Source organism: Dermochelys coriacea, chromosome 1 (genome assembly GCF_009764565.3).
Source record: "Dermochelys coriacea isolate rDerCor1 chromosome 1, rDerCor1.pri.v4, whole genome shotgun sequence".
Lineage (NCBI taxonomy): Eukaryota > Metazoa > Chordata > Testudines > Dermochelyidae > Dermochelys > Dermochelys coriacea.
The window spans coordinates 275,290,300-275,307,710 of NC_050068.2; the positions used below are offsets into that span (position 1 = coordinate 275,290,300).

At 40.9% G+C, this 17,411-nt stretch overlaps 1 long non-coding RNA gene across 2 annotated transcripts in view; it reads left to right on the plus strand.

Moving 5' to 3' along the window:
- The first annotated feature begins 14,118 nt into the window (after positions 1 to 14,118).
- LOC119848297 overlaps positions 14,119 to 17,411 on the plus strand; it is a 355,501-nt gene continuing 352,208 nt past the window's right edge. The window contains exon 1 of one of the 2 annotated variants that reach the window (XR_006274353.1): positions 14,119 to 14,632. This is a non-coding gene — a long non-coding RNA (uncharacterized LOC119848297). The remainder of the gene's footprint in view (positions 14,633 to 17,411) is intronic. The other variant, XR_005290234.2, reaches the window with a different exon arrangement.

Here is a 17,411-nt window from a genome sequence, read left to right on the forward strand (position 1 = left end):
ACCCTAGCTACAAGAGGTGGAGCTGACCTAATGGTAACAAAATGCTGACCAACTTCAGGAGTGAAAAGCTTGTGTAGGGACAGCACAGCAAAGAGCTAGGTTGTTGTTGTCCTTTATATGTAAAGCAGCAACTACAATTTGACCTGAAATTGATCAAGCCAAATGACTACATCAGGAGTAGCAGAATTATTGCAGTAGTGCTACCTTCATATTTATAAATTTGGCAGTAAGATCAATATGTTCAATGGTCTGTCATGGGGAACCACACTGGGGAGTCCTTGACTGTCCAGTTAATTAGATATCTGCATTTACCATGGTGGGCTCCAATTTGGTTCAGAGTTGACCAAGATGACTGAAAGGTCAAACCCAGGAACCTTCTCATGGCATCTAGCACAAGGTGCTTATTTTTTAATTGTTTAGCCCAATCTGCCTTCTGATCCTAGCCTGACTTCATGAGGCTAAACAAATGTTCCCAGAAAGGCTTGTGGGACTTAAGATATTGCAGGGGGGCATTGTCAAGACCTTGGTGAATAGGAAGGTATCTTTCAGAGTAGCAGCCGTGAAGCTCACGAAAGCTTATGCTCTAATAAATTTCTTAGTCTCTAAGGTGCCACAAGGAAGGTATCTGTTTTCCTGGATTTCCTGAGTTTTGCAGAATGTTGTAGCAGTTCAACATATTGGCCGGAGAATGATGTTAGACAGGACAGGTTGTTGGAGTCAACTTAAGGGTTCCCATGATCACTGTATTCAGCTGGTATCCACAAGTCGTATGTGACCACATCTGCTCCATACTAGTATACAATATTCAGCTACTGAATATAAAAGTGCTATTGCAGATGTTTGCAACACAGATGCACCACAGGTTGTACCTGCTAGTTTCTGGATTATGTTGGCTCTTGGTTTTTATCTTTGCAGCTATCTTCTCAAGATCATGGAAGGAGAGGGTATGGTTGAGTTTCACTCCAACATATCTTGGAGTGTAATCGTGTTGCACATTTTTACCACAGAAAGTAGCTTTCAGTGTGTTTGGCATTCTTATTATCAAGATGAAATGCACTTACTTACAGGGTTTGGGTTGAGCATCCATTTCCAGAAATATTCTTCCATATTTTGGAGGTCCTTAGTTAATGCTTTCCCAAGGTCATGGAGGTTTGATGGTTGGATTGTCACTGCAAGATCATCTGCATATCTCCTTTTTTGTGGTTTAGTTAGAGGCATGTCCTTTATATAAATATAAAAAAGGGTTGATGCAAGTACAGAGCCTTGTGGTAGTCCATTGTTTATGATATGGGGTGAGTTGGTCTTATTACCCTGGTACACCTGTGAGTTTCTATTACTCAGCCTGGTCCACATCAGGCAGTGTTTGGTAGCAAGTTTCAGCATCAGGCCCTTAATCCATACAGCACCATGTGTAGATGACAGGTCAACAAATATTCTGCCAATCTTTAATTTTTTTTTATAGCCAGCCTCAGTGTGGGTTGTGAGTGACAGAACTTGGTCACAACTACGTTTTGGCTGGAAGACTGCCTGTTTGACAGGGATAATGGTTTAGTAAAAGGGTGTCCTCTTTTGGGGATGATATGTTCAAGAAATGTATAGGTTCTACATAGTAGAGAAATTGGCCTATAGCTTCCCGCTTCATGAGGGGGCTTTTCAGGCTTTGGAATGGCAATTACCATTGCTTCAAGCCATATTTCAGGGATCCATACTGTCCTTAAGGTAGCAGAGTAAATGTTGCTAGCGATTGGAGTCCTTTGGGGCTGACATGGTGGAAGAATTCTGGCAGGATATCATCAAGGCCTGCAGCCTTCCCTTTTTTCACTGTGGCAAGTCCCTCTTTTATTTAATGCTGACAGTTGAAGCTTCTCCTTGGGGGTTGATGCAAGTGTTTGATAGAGTTGTTGACGCACTTTTCCTCTTGTTTATCAAGTGATTCTTCTGTGCTCTCAACTAATTTGGAGGCAATTGAGTTTGGCTGAATTTTTGGTGGCTGGTACTCTGTGGGATGAGTGGCCCCAAGACTATACAAGTGTTCAGGCTCAACTACTTAACTGTGTAAATCAAGGTTTTGCACACAATCAAGCCAGTGCTGGCATATATTGTGTGTATGTTTGCTTTTTGTCTCAGCATGCATTAGAAGAGAAATTTTCGCCCTCTTACTTCAATGGCAACAAAAATACTCTAAATGTAAAAAAATTGAATGAGGAGTCCTTTCTTTGAAATTCTTTCCAACTAGTTAATGATTAGCACTTTTATTTCATTCTGACACATTTAACTGAGAGATCACTGCCAAAATCATCATCATCATATTTAGAAATTGGCAAGGTAATTAGGATAAAATGTGGTTTGTTTAAACAAAATATCCCTAGAATCCTTTCTGTCACTTGCTTTCCTACTTCTCTTAACTTTCCTTAATAAATCAAGCTTAATTACTTCTGCTTACCTAATAGCTCTGAAATCTAATTTCCAAGCCTTGCTTGAGTTCTGAAATACAGAGTCTGCCACCATGTTGGATGATCTTCTTCCTATTCTCTGGAGCAATATTGCTGCCAAAATTGCAGAAACCATAGGATATTTACACTCTTCCTGAATACAACAAAAAGATTCTTCAAGGCAGTGTGTGTTGGACCCTTACCAGAATGGCCTCTATAGGCCTTAGTAATTTTGATAAATGCTGGAAATGTTCAAAGTTAAATGAACACTTTTGTTACATGCTGTGGGAATGCCCAATTGTATGTGGCTTCTTGATCTGCAACTTGAAAATAAATTGTTCTTGGATTCTAGTCTTCCTGGTAACCCATATGTCTTCTCTATGCTAAATAGTTTATGCACAAAGTGAAAGCTTTTTTCCCTAGAGAAGGCAGTTTCTTGGACCCATCATAACTGAGCATCTAATAAGCTAGCAGTGAACATCATGGTAGCCCCAGAAAGTAAGAGGCTAAACAGTTGAATGAATTTGGCTCTTTTGGGGAACGTTAGCTAAAATACTTGGCTAAGCTTTTTTAATGAACCATGTACTCAGCAGTGCCACATACTTTGCTCAGTGCAGCTGAGGAAAATGTAGAGACAGACTTACAGACACTTTGCTTCTCCGATCTTTTCCTTCCCACCCCTCAATTCCAGGGGGAGAATGTGGGCACTGGATTGTATGGTATATAATTTAGGACTGGTTTAATATCTGGTCTGCTTTAATTTTGTAAACTGGTAATTTTTCCGTAGGGTTGCTATGCTAGCTGGGATCACCATAGTGCAGTGTGGATTGGCCATACTCCTACTACCCCAGTACCCCCAATTTACTGGGTGGGCTGAAAGGGGATGGCAGTGGGCCTGGTACACAGCTCTGTGGTAGATGGAGTTGTCATATGCAAGAGGACACAACATCTGCTAATTTAGGGTTTTATTAATCTTTGTGTGGCTCTGGCAGATTAGATTTGGAGGTAGTTAAAATCACTGCTCTTTTCATAAAGTGATTCTATAACTTGCTCTAAAATACAATAGTGCTACAGATTATAAGAGGTGGGGGTGTTAATCTGGTATCTACCCTTTGTCCAATATTATACATTGAAGTTCAGTTTTACTTTTTCTCTTGTAAAATCTGGTACACATGTTCAAGTATTACAAATGGCAAGTTTTAAATTATGTGCTGGCCAATTGAAATAGACCTGCAGTGTGCTTTAAGCATCCATAGTTCTTGATTAGGGAATGGGAAGCCTGCAATGGCTCCCAAACTTTATTGGTTCACATACCACATTCTTAAATTGTTCCATCCATTCACTTAACAGCAAGCTCATGTTGCATGCTTTGTGAATCTCTGGACTCAAGGGAATTGTAGGCCTGGGTAAATCCCCATTCCTAACCAAAACAACTCATTTGCTTTAAAAGCTCATGAGGCTGAAAATAACAATGTAACGATCTGTAGATACAAATGCCAAGTACTTGGAAGCAAGAAAATGAGTTATGTACATTTTACTGTACATCTTACACTGCCCACATAATCATATTCAAAACAGGTATAAAAATCATATTTAACCAAAACGTATCTTAAGTCTTCTCAGTGAAGAGTGCCAGAAGGATGTAATGGAGCAGAGGGCAATAAGACTGCGAAAATGCCTAACTTAACAAAACATTGTCAATGTAAATCTAGTTGCCACATTTTTGTGTTAAGAAGATTCTGCTGATACTTCAAGTAATTTTTGATGCTTGTTTTTTGTTTTTTTTTAATTGACACAAGTTATTGCAAGTTTCTTAAGTTCCCAAAGCATCTGTCTAGGTAGAAATATGGTAGGTCCCATATACCACCATATTGCAAGCGTCCTGCCACCTAAATGTGCATGCACATAATTAAATTAATATAAATATATATTTAAAGGGAGCCCTACTTGTTTGCCAGGATTTGAAGGGGGGGGGGAGAAGAGTGCATGTGTATGGTGGGTTTTTTTGTGGGGCATGGAGTGGTGGAGATGGTGGAGCAGCCATGGCAAGGTCACTTATTTTTATGACTGCAAACAGATATAATTCAATGCATTTGAACCTGTTCACCAACATCAGATTATTTAACTCTTTAAGTAATTAGTTACTGTGCATCTCTTTTTGCATATCATTTGGATATGTGAATGTGTTGTGTCCATCTGTCATAAATATAAAGGGAAGGGTAACCAGCTTTCTGTATACAGTGCTATAAAATCCCTCCTGGCCAGAGGCAAAGTCCTTTTACCTGTAAAGGGTTACAAAGCTCAGGTAACCTGGCTGGCACCTGACCCAAAATCCCCAATGAGGGGAGAAGATACTTTCAAATCTGGAGGTGGGGTCGGGGGGGAAGGCTTTTGTCTGTGTGATACCTTTGCTGGGAACAGATCAAGGATGCAAGCCCTCCAACTCCTGTAAAATTAGTAAGTAATCTAGCTAGAAAATGCATTGTGAAATTCACTGTGCTGGAGGAAATGTATATTCCTGTTTTTGTCTTTTTGTAACTTAGTTTTGCCTAGAGGGATTCTGTGGTTTGAATCTGACTGCCTGTAAGATTATCTTCCATTCTGATCTTACAGAGTTAATTTTTTGTTCTAATAAAGTTCTGTTTTTTAAGAATCTGGTTTTTTGGGGGGGTCTTAAAAATCCAAGGCTGGTCTATGCTCATCGTGTTTGTTCTCAAGCCTCCCCAGGAAAAGGGGTGTAAGGGCTTGGGGGGGATATTTTGGAGAAATAGAAAAGGAGTACTTGTGGCACCTTAGAGACTAACAAATTTATTTGAGCATAAGCTTTCGTGAGCTACAGCTCACTTCATCGGATGCATCTGATGAAGTGAGCTGTAGCTCACAAAAGCTTATGCTCAAATAAATTTGTTAATCTCTAAGGTGCCACAAGTACTCCTTTTCTTTTTTGCGAATACAGATTAACATGGCTGCTACTCTGAAACCTGTTTGGAGAAATAGGAACTCCAAGTGGTCCTTTCCCTGATTGTTTGTTTTAAATCACTTGGTGGTGGCAGCATTTACCTAATCTAAGGGCAAAAACTTTGTGCCTTGGGGAAGCTTTAACCTAAGCTGCTAGAAATAAGTTTAGGATTTTTTTCATGCAGGTCCCCACATCTGTACCCTAGAGTTCAGAGTGGGGAAGGAATCCTGACACTGGCTATAAGAAAGCACTTAGTCTAAATCCCTTCGCTGTTTTGCTAGAGAAATAGTCACAGGATAATAGCTGAAAATGTGTTTTAAAAAATGAATCCATTTCAGGCAAGAAGGCTGATGTGGGTTGGAAAGATTAGTAGTTTTGAAAGAACTTGTAAATCAGATACATCAACTTCTACCTGACTATAAAAACTTTGATTGATGTGTCTTGCAAGTATGACCTACTTGCCTTAAATCTATTAAAAGGGATTTTTTTATTTTTCATAAAAACTTTGTGTAACAGGAGCCATATTGCGGGGGGGGGGGGGGAGAAGGGAGGGGGGACAATTCTCTGTTCATTTTAATTAGCCTGTTTTGTACCAAATCCAGTCTGAAGTTTGACCATCCTACCTTCTGCTTTTTTGAAGACATCTGGTTAACTCTGGGAGTTGGGTAAATATGCTATTATGAACATTGGTTCATATTTAAACTAATTCCCTTTGGCTGCTCACTCAGGAAAGTGAATTTTAGACTTGTGTAATGAATCCTCTGCAGAGTGCACACTTTAATCTCAGACAGGGGTTATAGGAAAAAGTGGGTGGGTATAGGGGAGAAAATCAGTTGACCAAGAAAGAGCTCCAGGGGGGAGGAAGAGCCTGTTGGTTCTGGAGCTGCCACCAGTAATGTCTTGTAGCAGTGCCACAGGGGCCAATTGCTTGCCAGGTATGGAAGAACATAAATTGGTGAAGTAGAGGAAGCAGTGCTGCTGCTCTGGGTCCCTTTCCAACTGTGCCACAACAACTTGTACATGAATTGTAGGCTGAAAATCCCTTATCCATTCAGGGAGGGGGGCATAGTCCTAGAGGTGACTGTGTTGCCAGGAGAGGAGAATGAGTTGAACAGGGGGCAAGCAGGAGCAGCAGTAGGAAGATCTGGAGGTCCCTCCTGTTGACTCTAATGGGAGTGTGGTCCAGGTAAAAGCACTTGGGTAGCTGCCATTGGGTATACAGCTGCCTGTAGGGAGGGGTTGATGGACTTCAGAGAAGGATCAAGTTATCCCTGGCTGAGCAGGAGGAACTGCCCCACAGTTGACTGGATTTCACTGCCATATATGAGACTGGGAGGCATGTGGGTACTGGCCTGCCTGCTAGGCCAATTGAGACTGATTACTTTCCTTCTCCTGCTGCTAGAAACTGATCACTCTATTCATTTCCTCACATGGCTACATAGAGTCATAAGAATCTCAGGGTTGGAAGGGAGCTCAGGAGGTCATCTAGTCCAACCCCCTGCTCAAAGCAGGACCAATCCCCAACTAAATCATCCCAGCCAGGGCTTTGTCAAGCTTGACCTTAAAAACTTCTAAGGAAGGAGATTCCATCACCTCCCTAGGTAACACATTCCTGTGCTTCACCACCCTCCTAGTGAAAGTTTTTCCTAATATCCAACCTAAACCTCCCCCATTGCAACTTGAGACCATTACTCCTTGTTCTGTCATCTGCTACCACTGAGAACAGTCTAGATCCATCCTCTTTGGAACCCCCTTTCAGGTAGTTGAAAGCAGCTATCAAATCCCCCCTCATTCTTCTCTTCTGCAGACTAAACAATCCTAGTTCCCTCAGCCTCTCCTCATAAGTCATGTCTTCCAGTCCCCTAATCATTTTTGTTGCCCTCCGCTGGACGTTTTCCAATTTTTCCACATCCTTCTTGTACTGTGGGGCCACTGTCCACTCTAACCCCTAGGTCCTTTCCTGTAGAGCTGCTGCCGAGCCATTCGGTCCCTAGTCTGTAGCAGTGCATGGGATTCTTCCATCCTAAGTGCAGGACTCTGCACTTGTCCTTGTTGAACCTCATCCAATTTCTTTTGGCCCAATCCTCTAAATTGTCTAGGGCCCTCTGTATCCTATCCCTACCCTCCAGCGTATCTACCTCTCCTCCCAGTTTGGTGTCATCTGCAAACTTGCTGAGGGTGCAATCTATACCATCCTCCAGATCATTTATGAAGATATTGAACAAAACCGGCCCAAGGACCGACCCTTGGGGCACTCCACTTGATACCGGCTGCCAACTAGACATGGAGACATTGATCACTACCAGTTGAGCCCAACGATCTAGCCACCTCTCTATCCACCTTATAGTCCATTCATCCAGCCCATACTTCTTTAACTTGCTGGCAAGAATACTGTGGGAGACTGTGTCAAAAGCTTTGCTAAAGTCAAGGAACAACATGTGCACTGCTTTCCCCTCATCAACAGAGCCAGTTATCTTGTCATAGAAGGCAATTAGATTAGTCAGGCATGACTTGCCCTTGGTGAATCCATGCTGACTGTTCCTAATCACTTTCCTCTCCTCTAAGTGCTTCAGAATTGATTCCTTGAGGACCTGCTCCATGATTTTTCCAGGGACTGATGTGAGGCTGACTAACCTGTAGTTCCCAGGATCCTCCTTCTTCCCTTTTTTAAAGATGGGCACTACATTAACCTTTTTCCAGTTGTCTGGGACTTCCCCTGATTGCCATGAGTTTTCAAAGATAATGGCCAATGGCTTTGCAATCACATCCACCAACTCCTTTAGCACGCTTGGATGCAGCGCATCCAGCCCCATGGACTTATGCTCATCCAGCTTTTCTAAATAGTCCCAAACCACTTCTTTTTTCACAGAGGGCTGGTCACCTTCTCTCCATGCTGTGCTGTCCAGTGCAGTAGGCTGGGAGCTGACCTTGTTCGTGAAGACAGGCAAAAAAAAAAAAGCATTGAGTACATTAGCTTTTTCCACATTCTCTGTCACTGGGTTGCCTCCCTCATTCAGTAAGGGGCCCACACTTTCCTTGACTTTCTTCTTGTTGCTAACATACCTGAAGAGACCCTTCTTGTTACTCTTAACATCTCTTGCTAGCTGCAACTCCAGGTGTGATTTGGCCTTCCTGATTTCACTCTGCATGCCCGAGCAATATTTTTTATACTCTTCCCTGGTCATTTGTCCAGTCTTCCACTCCTTGTAAGCTTCTTTTCTGTGTTTAAGATCAGCAAGGATTTCATTGTTAAGCCAAGCTGGTCGCCTGCCATATTTACTATTCTGTCTACACATCAGAATGGTTTGTCCCTGTAACCTCAATAAGGATTCTTTAAAATACAGCCAACTCTCCTGGACTCCTTTCCCCCTCATGTTGTTCTCCCAGGGGATCCCGCCCATCAATTCCCTAAGGGAGTCAAAGTCTGCTTTTCTGAAGTCTAGTGTCCGTATTCTGCTGCTCTCCTTTTTTCCCTGTGTCAGGATCCTGAACTCAACCATCTCATGGTCACTGCCTCCCAGGTTCCCATCCACTTTTGCTTCCCCTACTAATTCTTCCCGGTTTGTGAGCAGCAGGTCAAGAGCAGCTCTGCCCCTAGTTGGTTCCTCCAGCACTTGCACCAGGAAATTGTTCCCTACACTTTCCAAAAACTTCCTGGATTGTCTGTGCACTGCTGTATTGCTCTCCCAGCAGATATCAGAGAGTTGAAGTCTCCCATGAGAACCAGGGCCTGCGCTCTAGTAAATTCCATGAGTTGCCTGAAGAGAGCCTCGTCCACCTCATCCCCCTCTTCCAGTGGTCTATAGCAGACTCCCACCACGACATCACCATTGTTGCTCACACTTCTAAACTTAATCCAGAGACTCTCGGGTTTTTCTGTAGTTTCATACTTGAGCTCTGAGCAGTCATACTGCTGCCCTTACATACTGAACCCTCTCCAGTTTTTCAACATTCTTCTTGAAGTATGAACTAGAGATGGGCAAATAACAGATTTTTCAGTTCAGACTGTTATGAAAAATAAAATTAAAGCAAAACTTGGTTTCATCTAAACCAGAACCAAAAGTTTTGACAAATCAAAGCAGACTTTTTTAGGGGGCAGGGAATGAGGGGGATAGTAGCAAATGCAGTGTTTTGTTCAACCTGAAAAGAAACAATTAATTTTAGTTTCCAGGCACACTTTGCTTTTAATTTTTGAAAAAGGATTCATAGGTTCCAAGACTAGAAGGGTCTACTGTGATCATCTAGTCTGCCCTTCTGTATAATACATATATAATGTATATTTATATTTATATGTATAATTATATATATATGTGTATATATATATATATATATATATATATATATATATATATATATATATATATATATATATATAATACAGAACATCCGATCTTGGTTTAAAAATGGTCAGTGATGGAGAATCCACCACAGCCCTTGGTAACTTGTTCCATTGGTTAATTACCCTCACCATTAAAAACATATGCCTTGTCCCAGTCAAAAGCATATTTATCAAAGTTCATTGACCTTTCTTCAAGAGGAAGATGACCTTATGCCATTACTCTCTTCCTGTGATCTTCCCATTGCTCCACATATTCTATGTAAATAGGGCTTCTACTGTTTTTTGTCACACCTCACTTAATTTCTTTGAACACAGGTAGATAGTTGTGACATTCTCTCCTGTGTGAGAGAGGTCTATTTCTCCCCTTGTTTGAGATGCAGGCTGTAAAGCATAATGTATTCATAATTCACGTATGAAGTATTGAATCAACTGATTTTATACAACATTATTTATACAATTGCTTATCACTTGAAGTTCAGCCCCCATCTTTATAGACCAATTAAACCTTTGCAATGTATTCTTTGAAAAGTAAAACCCAGACCAAATTTCTTTCCTGCTGGGTGTAGACACCATCCTGTCTCCTCCCCCACTTGTTTGTTCAATAGCTTTGTTTACATAATATGTAAAAATGGACCTTCATTATCTTTGTCTGAAGACCAGGCTGGTCAGAGGATCAAATGTGCATTCCTTTATCTAAGGCAGATCTGTCTACCAACTCTCCCTGAGAAGCATGTTGTAAACACACTTAAGTCATAATTCCTGTATATATTCATAACTCTTAATACACTCTATGTACATATATCACACAAGAATATAACTCACTGATCATTAGTAATGTTCAAATGAAACCTCACAAGACATATTTTGTACAAAGATTATTATAATAGGGTGTGAATACAGGGGTGCTTACAGTCACAGTGGGATCTGGTTGCTTGTATACAGTTTGTAAACCAGACTTGTCCAGATCCCACTGACTGGAAGGCTGGAATCACTCCCCCTACCCTCACAAATGTTATGGAGTGTGCAGTAGATGATGATGATTAGAGGAATGGTGTTTGCCACACTGACAGGTGTGTAGGCAGTGCAATGAGATTTCAGCATGCCAAACATGCACTTCATGACCATTCTACAATTGTTAAATTTGTAATTGATTTCCCTTTTTCCAGGAACATTGATGTTAGTGTGGTTTCATGAGCCAAGTTAGGAGCAAGTATTCATCTTCTCCCAAAATAGCAATGAGCATAGACACACATTACAGAAAAATACCCTTTCTGAGGAATCAAGTCCCTTCCTCCTCCTCCTCCTCCTCCAGTTACAATAACAATCTCCACAGTACTTTTTTATCCTGAACCTTTCCAGTGTTTCCTATGTTGGTATTAATGTATCTGCTTCTGTGGTCCACTAAACCTTGCAGACTGAGTGAATAGTAACCTTTTGGGTTCACATATTCACTTTTGATGGGCAAAGTTTTGGGATGTGTGGGCCAACAATGTTTAGAAACCCCATCCTCTGAAATCCAACTATTTCTGGAACTTTTCTTATGGCAGCCACTTGTTCATAGATCAATGTTAGTTGCCTTGCCTTGCAAACATGCATGGCACTGATAGTGGATTTTGCAACCCTGAAGTGGCTTGCAACAGAGAATAGCTGCCTGTTGCCAGCTTCCACAGGACAATAGCTCCTGATTCTGCACAGTATAGCTTGTCTGAATTGACTCTTGATGCTTGAGGTTCAGTGCAAGCTTTTCTCATAGCTCCATGAAGGTCTGTTTCCTCATTCAAAAGTTCTGAAGTCATTGTTGGTCATCCCAAATTTCCAAAATGATGTGATCCAACAACACTGAGCTGGTTCTCCTGCATCAGAAAGTATGGTCCAGCTTAGGGGCATGCTGTGGAAATATGTACCATGGGAGCCAAATGAATTGTCATTAACCCTCCAGGACACACATTTTGTGTGAGAAAGTTCTGCCCAAATTCCATCCACCAACTTTCCAATCGCATTTTCTGTTTCACATTTGTCCCATGACAAGGAGCAGAAGCTGAACCAGATATCAAAGGACTGGAAGGGACCTTGAAAGGTCATCTAGTCCAGTCCCCTACATTCATGTCAGGACAAAGTATTATCTAGACCAGTGATTCTCAAACTTTTTTTTTATGGTCCACTTGAAAATTGCTGAGGGTCTCAGCCGACCATTTAATGATCTTTCCAAATGGTGTTTGTACTATTGTAAAGCACCTTAGATAAAAAATGCTATATTAAAAAAACCTTAACTTTTATTCTATAAATAAAAGCACACGACTTGTATTTTAATATCAGTAGTCTTACCTCTCTAATGCAATGGATGTACCCTCTTCTCCCCCCCCCCAGCAGCCCCCAAGCTGAGGCTGGGAAAGAGGGCTGTCTCTCCCGAGCAGCCACAGCCCTGGAGCTGGGGAAAGTCGCCTTTCTCTGGCCGCTGCAGCCCTGCATGTCCCAAATTCCCCCCACCCCCTCTTCTCACCCCACTGCCCCCTCCCACCTACCTCCTATACCCCCCAAGGCCACCACCTCACCTTATATGTGTGTCTTCTCCAGGGTTCAGGCACCTGATTAGTTGAGCCATGTCTGTGCAGCTCCACTAATTAGGTGGGCAGCCCTTCATTCTCTTGTGTGCAGCCACCCAGGCAACACCTTTAGAGGGATCTATCCATGGACCACCTGAATAAAGCTCATGGACCACTGATGGTCCATGGACCACTGTTTTGAGAACCTCTGATCTAGACCACTCCTGACAAGTGTTTGTCTAATCTGCTCTTAAGTCTCCGATGGACATTCCACAACCTCCCCTAGACAATTTATTTCAGTGTTTAACCACCCTGACAGTTAAGAAGTTTTTTCTAATGGCCAACCAAACCACCCCGGCTGCAATTTAAACACGTTGCTTCTTGTCCTATTCTCGAAGATTAAGGTGAACCATTTCTTTTATTCTCACTGCTCCTTGTAACAGTTTTCAAGTACATAAATGTTTGTCTCCTCTAAGTCTTCTCTTCTCCAGACTAAACACTCCCCCCCCCTTTTTTCCAATCTTCCCTCATAGGTCATGTTTTCTAGACCTTTAATCATTTTTGTTGCTCTTCTCTGTACTTTCTCCAATTTGTCCACATCTTTCCTGAAATGTGGCACCCAGAACTGGACATACTTCAGCTGAGGCCTAATGAGTGTGGAGTAGTGGAAGAATTACTTCTCATGTCTTGCTTACCATCCCAGAATGATGTTTTCTTTTTGTGTGTGTGTGTGTGTGTGTGTGTGTGTGTGTAACAATGTTACCATGTTGACCCATATTTAGCTTGTGATCCACTATGACCCTCACATCCCTTTCTACAGTACTCCTTCCTAGGCAGTCATGTCCCATTTTGTAAATGTGCAACTGTTTTTGTTCCTTCCTAAGGTGAGTATTTTGCATTTGTCCTTATTGAATTCCATCCTATTTTCTTCAGACCATTTCTCCAGTTTGTCCAGATCATTTTTGAATTTTAATCTTCTCTTCCAAAGCACTTGAAATCCCTCCTGGCTCAGTATTGTCCTCAAATATGATGAATGTACTCTGTTATCTAAATCACTGACCCAAGATATTGAACAAAACTAGACCCAGAACTGATCCCTGCAGAACCCCACTTGATATGCCCTTCCAGCTTGACTATGAACCACTGATAACTGCTCTTTGGGAACAGTTTTCCTACTAGTTTTGCACTCACCTTATAGTAGCTCTATCTAGGTTGTGTTTACCTAATTTGTTTCTGAGAAAGTCATGCAAGACTATCAAAAGCCTTGCTAAAGTCAAGATATACCATATCTACAGCTTCCTCACTATGTACAGGGCTTGTTACCCTGTAGTACTTTGGCACTAACCTGAATTATGAAGAATTTCAATTGCAATTTTATTCCAATTGCAGACTGTGTAATCTGAGTCTGACCATCTGTCACAAAGGTGTAGTTTTTTTAAACCAGACTTTCTGAGGGTACAGCAAAATGGCCATCAGATGTTTTCTTGGACCAGCATCTCTTAAGGTTACAAAGTGCAAAATGTCCTGATTTCCAGCTGTCACTTCAATTGTCAGCCAAAAGAAAACCCTGCCAACCTCTATACTAAAGCATTTTGAAATGAAGATAATTGTTGGAATAATTATTAAGGCCAAAAGAGCAGGAACAGGAATAGAAAAATAACTTAAGAACGAGGTAATATTAGGAAGTATTTCGTTGGTTAACATAGACTAAGTGTAGGCACTTTTTCTATTGGGCAAAGCTATAACAAGAGCCAGGCTATCATCTGTTAACTAAAAAGTTTTTCTTTCAGATAGTATGTGTTTTGACCTGTAGCATGAAGAAGAGCAATAGTAAAAATTAACTTCATGCTAGTAGACACTCTTAAAACTAGACTTAGCTGCAGACACATTAGCTTAGATAATGGGAGAATTTTTCTTCATTGAAAATGCTCCCTGTCGCTTAAGAAGAACTCACTGAGGCAGCCTGCCATCTAGCTTTCTCACAGCAAAACAGGCTTGCAGACTGCAGATGAGAGACTCAGGAGCAGAGACAATTTTAACATAGCCAGCCCTAATTTATCTCAAGCTTTTTCAATTCATCTTCACTGCTCTATGCTCACTGGAACACCAGATTGTCATCCCTTGGGAACAGAATGCAACCAGGGATCTAGAGAGCTGTCACATCGCAAGGAAATATTTAAATTGTGCTGATTTTCTTCTGGAGTACTGAGCAGAGGGAATGAAACTCTCCATCAAATCATAGCTTTGCGGGCAATAGATCAGAGGATACTGCCAGTTTTCTAATGGATTATTGTTATCGGGCAGGTTCTTCCTGAAGGTATGCAGTTGCTCTCAATTCATTACCCAGCATGTTTATAAGGTAATGATCTAATGAACTAGTGAACCAAATATATTAGGAAAAATGTTAACTAAGTAAACTGTAGCAATGGAATGATATCACTTTATCACAGCATATTTACAGGTAAAATACTCTGATCCACTTACTGTAGCACCTACTAAGTGCTCTCTTAGCTGTTGGGTGGGGGCCCTCACTGTGCTGCAGACCACATTATCATAAGTTAGTATTGATTGCCCTGAGGGTTTTGCTTTTGTGAAACAATGAATAGTGAAGGGCAAAATCATACTTCAGAAACAGTCAACCATTTACATTCCTGGGAATTGACAATTATTTTATTTTGCAAAAGAGAATGTTTTCACGAGTGTAGAGAAGAGAACTTTCTTTGAAGTAGCATAAATTAATTTTGGAGTTTGACATTTCTTTTTTGCTATGACATTACATTATCTTATGAGGGATGAAGGTATTTAATTCTGAAAAGCTCCAGTGTGAGATGTGTGATAGAAGCATGTTGCATTTGTATTCCTGACTTGAGGAGCATCTTGATAAAACATCAGGATTACAGAATGCAAACAGGAATATTAAAAATTAAAATAAACCTATGGAGAGGAGTATGTTGTCTTTAAAATGTTGTTTTTCTAAATGGGTTGCAGCAAGCCCTCCAAGCTCAAAAGCTTACTGCCTATATGCTAATGTGCTTTGTAGTGAAGTGTGAGCCAAAATAAAAGGATCTCACTAAATTGCAGAGCAGTCAAATTTTTTCAAACTGTTCCAAGCGCGGGAGTCACTGGAGCTTGAATGTGGCATTGTAATTCCTCAGCAACTTCATGATATCGTTCCTGATGTGACATACACATGCTGGAGCAGAGAATCAGCTGTGAGACTTCCGTGTCTGCAGAAATAGGAGAAATACATGAACTAAACCCTCGAGAGCCTTACAGTTAACTTGTTCACTGCTGATTCTCTTCACTTGCTGTGCTGCTATCATTCCACTCAAATGTCATGTTAGGCCATACTTTGAGTGTTTGGCAGCACAGTGGGTGGCTTCAACTAAATGCATGCTCACAAGTGACAGCCTAGTCCTGTTGCTTAAAACAGTACTGGGACACCCCAATAATGGGTCAATAGAACAGACCTAGCAAGGGTGGTTCAGCACTCAAGGGGTCAAAAACAAATGAGATGGAAGCATTAACTCAAACATTTTTCACTTTGTTTTTAATATTCTTCTTAAGCTCTTGAAATAGTAATAGAGAAGAGAGCAGGTGAGAGCATGTACTTTTTCTCTTGAGTCTCAGACTGAAAGAAAAAAAGAGTATGGCTTGAACCATGCCAAAATGAACTCTAAAAACCTATTTACTTTCCTATGGCCATTGGAGAGACAAAGGCAGAGAGGCTTTAGTTCAGTGATATTCAGTCAGGCTCGCAAACCACAAGTGGCTCTTTAATGTCTCCTGTGGCTATTATTAAAACATTGATATTAAATGATATTAAAACACTGATTTTAATTAACCAACCTAAGTTATTAACAAATTAGGATGCTTTTCTTATGTTAACAAACTGTAGTTGATAACATAACTTGGTCAATCATTTTGCTAGGTTTCAGAGTAGCAGCTGTGTTAGTCTATATTCGCAAAAAGAAAAGGAGTACTTGTGACACCTTAGAGACTAACAAATTTATTTGAGCATAAGCTTTCGTGAGCTACAGCTCACTTCATCGGATGCATTCAATTCCACTGTATTTTCCACTGAATGCATCCGATGAAGTGGGCTGTAGCTCACGAAAGCTTATGCTCAAATTTTAGTCTCTAAGGTGCCACAAGTACTCCTCTTCTTTTTGCGAATCATTTTGCTATGAGAATAATATTGTTTATACATAATAGTAAATGAAACCATGAATTCACATTACTGTGGCTCTTTGGAGTAAAGTTGATCACTAATTTTGGCTCCTGAATCACTGAGGTCTGAGAATTAAAGCAATGAGAACTCTGCCTATAGGATCCTACCTTCAGGTAGCTAATTTTCTGTTTTAAAGGGAGTTTGTATGCCAGGCTGGTTTTTCCCAATCTCTCAAACTTCTTGTTTACATTTACAGAGTATTCTTAAAGTGCTGTCACCCTTGGATGTTTCAGAGGTTTAAAATTCAATGGTTTACAAATATCAGAGCATCAGGAAAGAGAATAATATAACCCTCAAGAAAATCTGAGGACATGTTCAACATAGGGTCTTATTTTTTTTCCCCCTTGGGGTAAGTTTTTGTGTTTTCTTCCAACAGTTAAAGTAACATACCAGCTGATTACATTTAATCACCTCCAACATTTGGCCTTGGCAAAGATGTAACCACTTAACAATGTCTCTAAATTTTACATTCTTTAAAGTAAGATCAAGAAGAGATTAAAGTGGCAAAGGAATGGTAAATGGTCAGAATTCAATGAAGGCTATTACATTAGTACTGTCCTAACTTTCATATAATTGTTCTCTCTTCTGCCTAACCTGCTATTCGGCAATGGCCATTCCTCTCCTCACCTTTGAGAGAAATTGTGCATTCAGTTATGGTGTAGGCATCTGGAACTTTCTGCCACCTTATGAAACAGTGTTGTGCTGTCTTGTGTGAGTGAAACTGTATTACTTTAGAGTTTTGTTGTATGTGGATCAAAATCATCCATCTGGACAATTAATTGAGCTAGGAGTTGTTGGCACCGAAGGGGATTTAATTGGGATTTGGGAGGGATCAGGACATGAATATACTGAAGCACTATCCTCTTTGGCTGCTGGCTCTGTCTTCCTCCAATTGCTATTTATCACA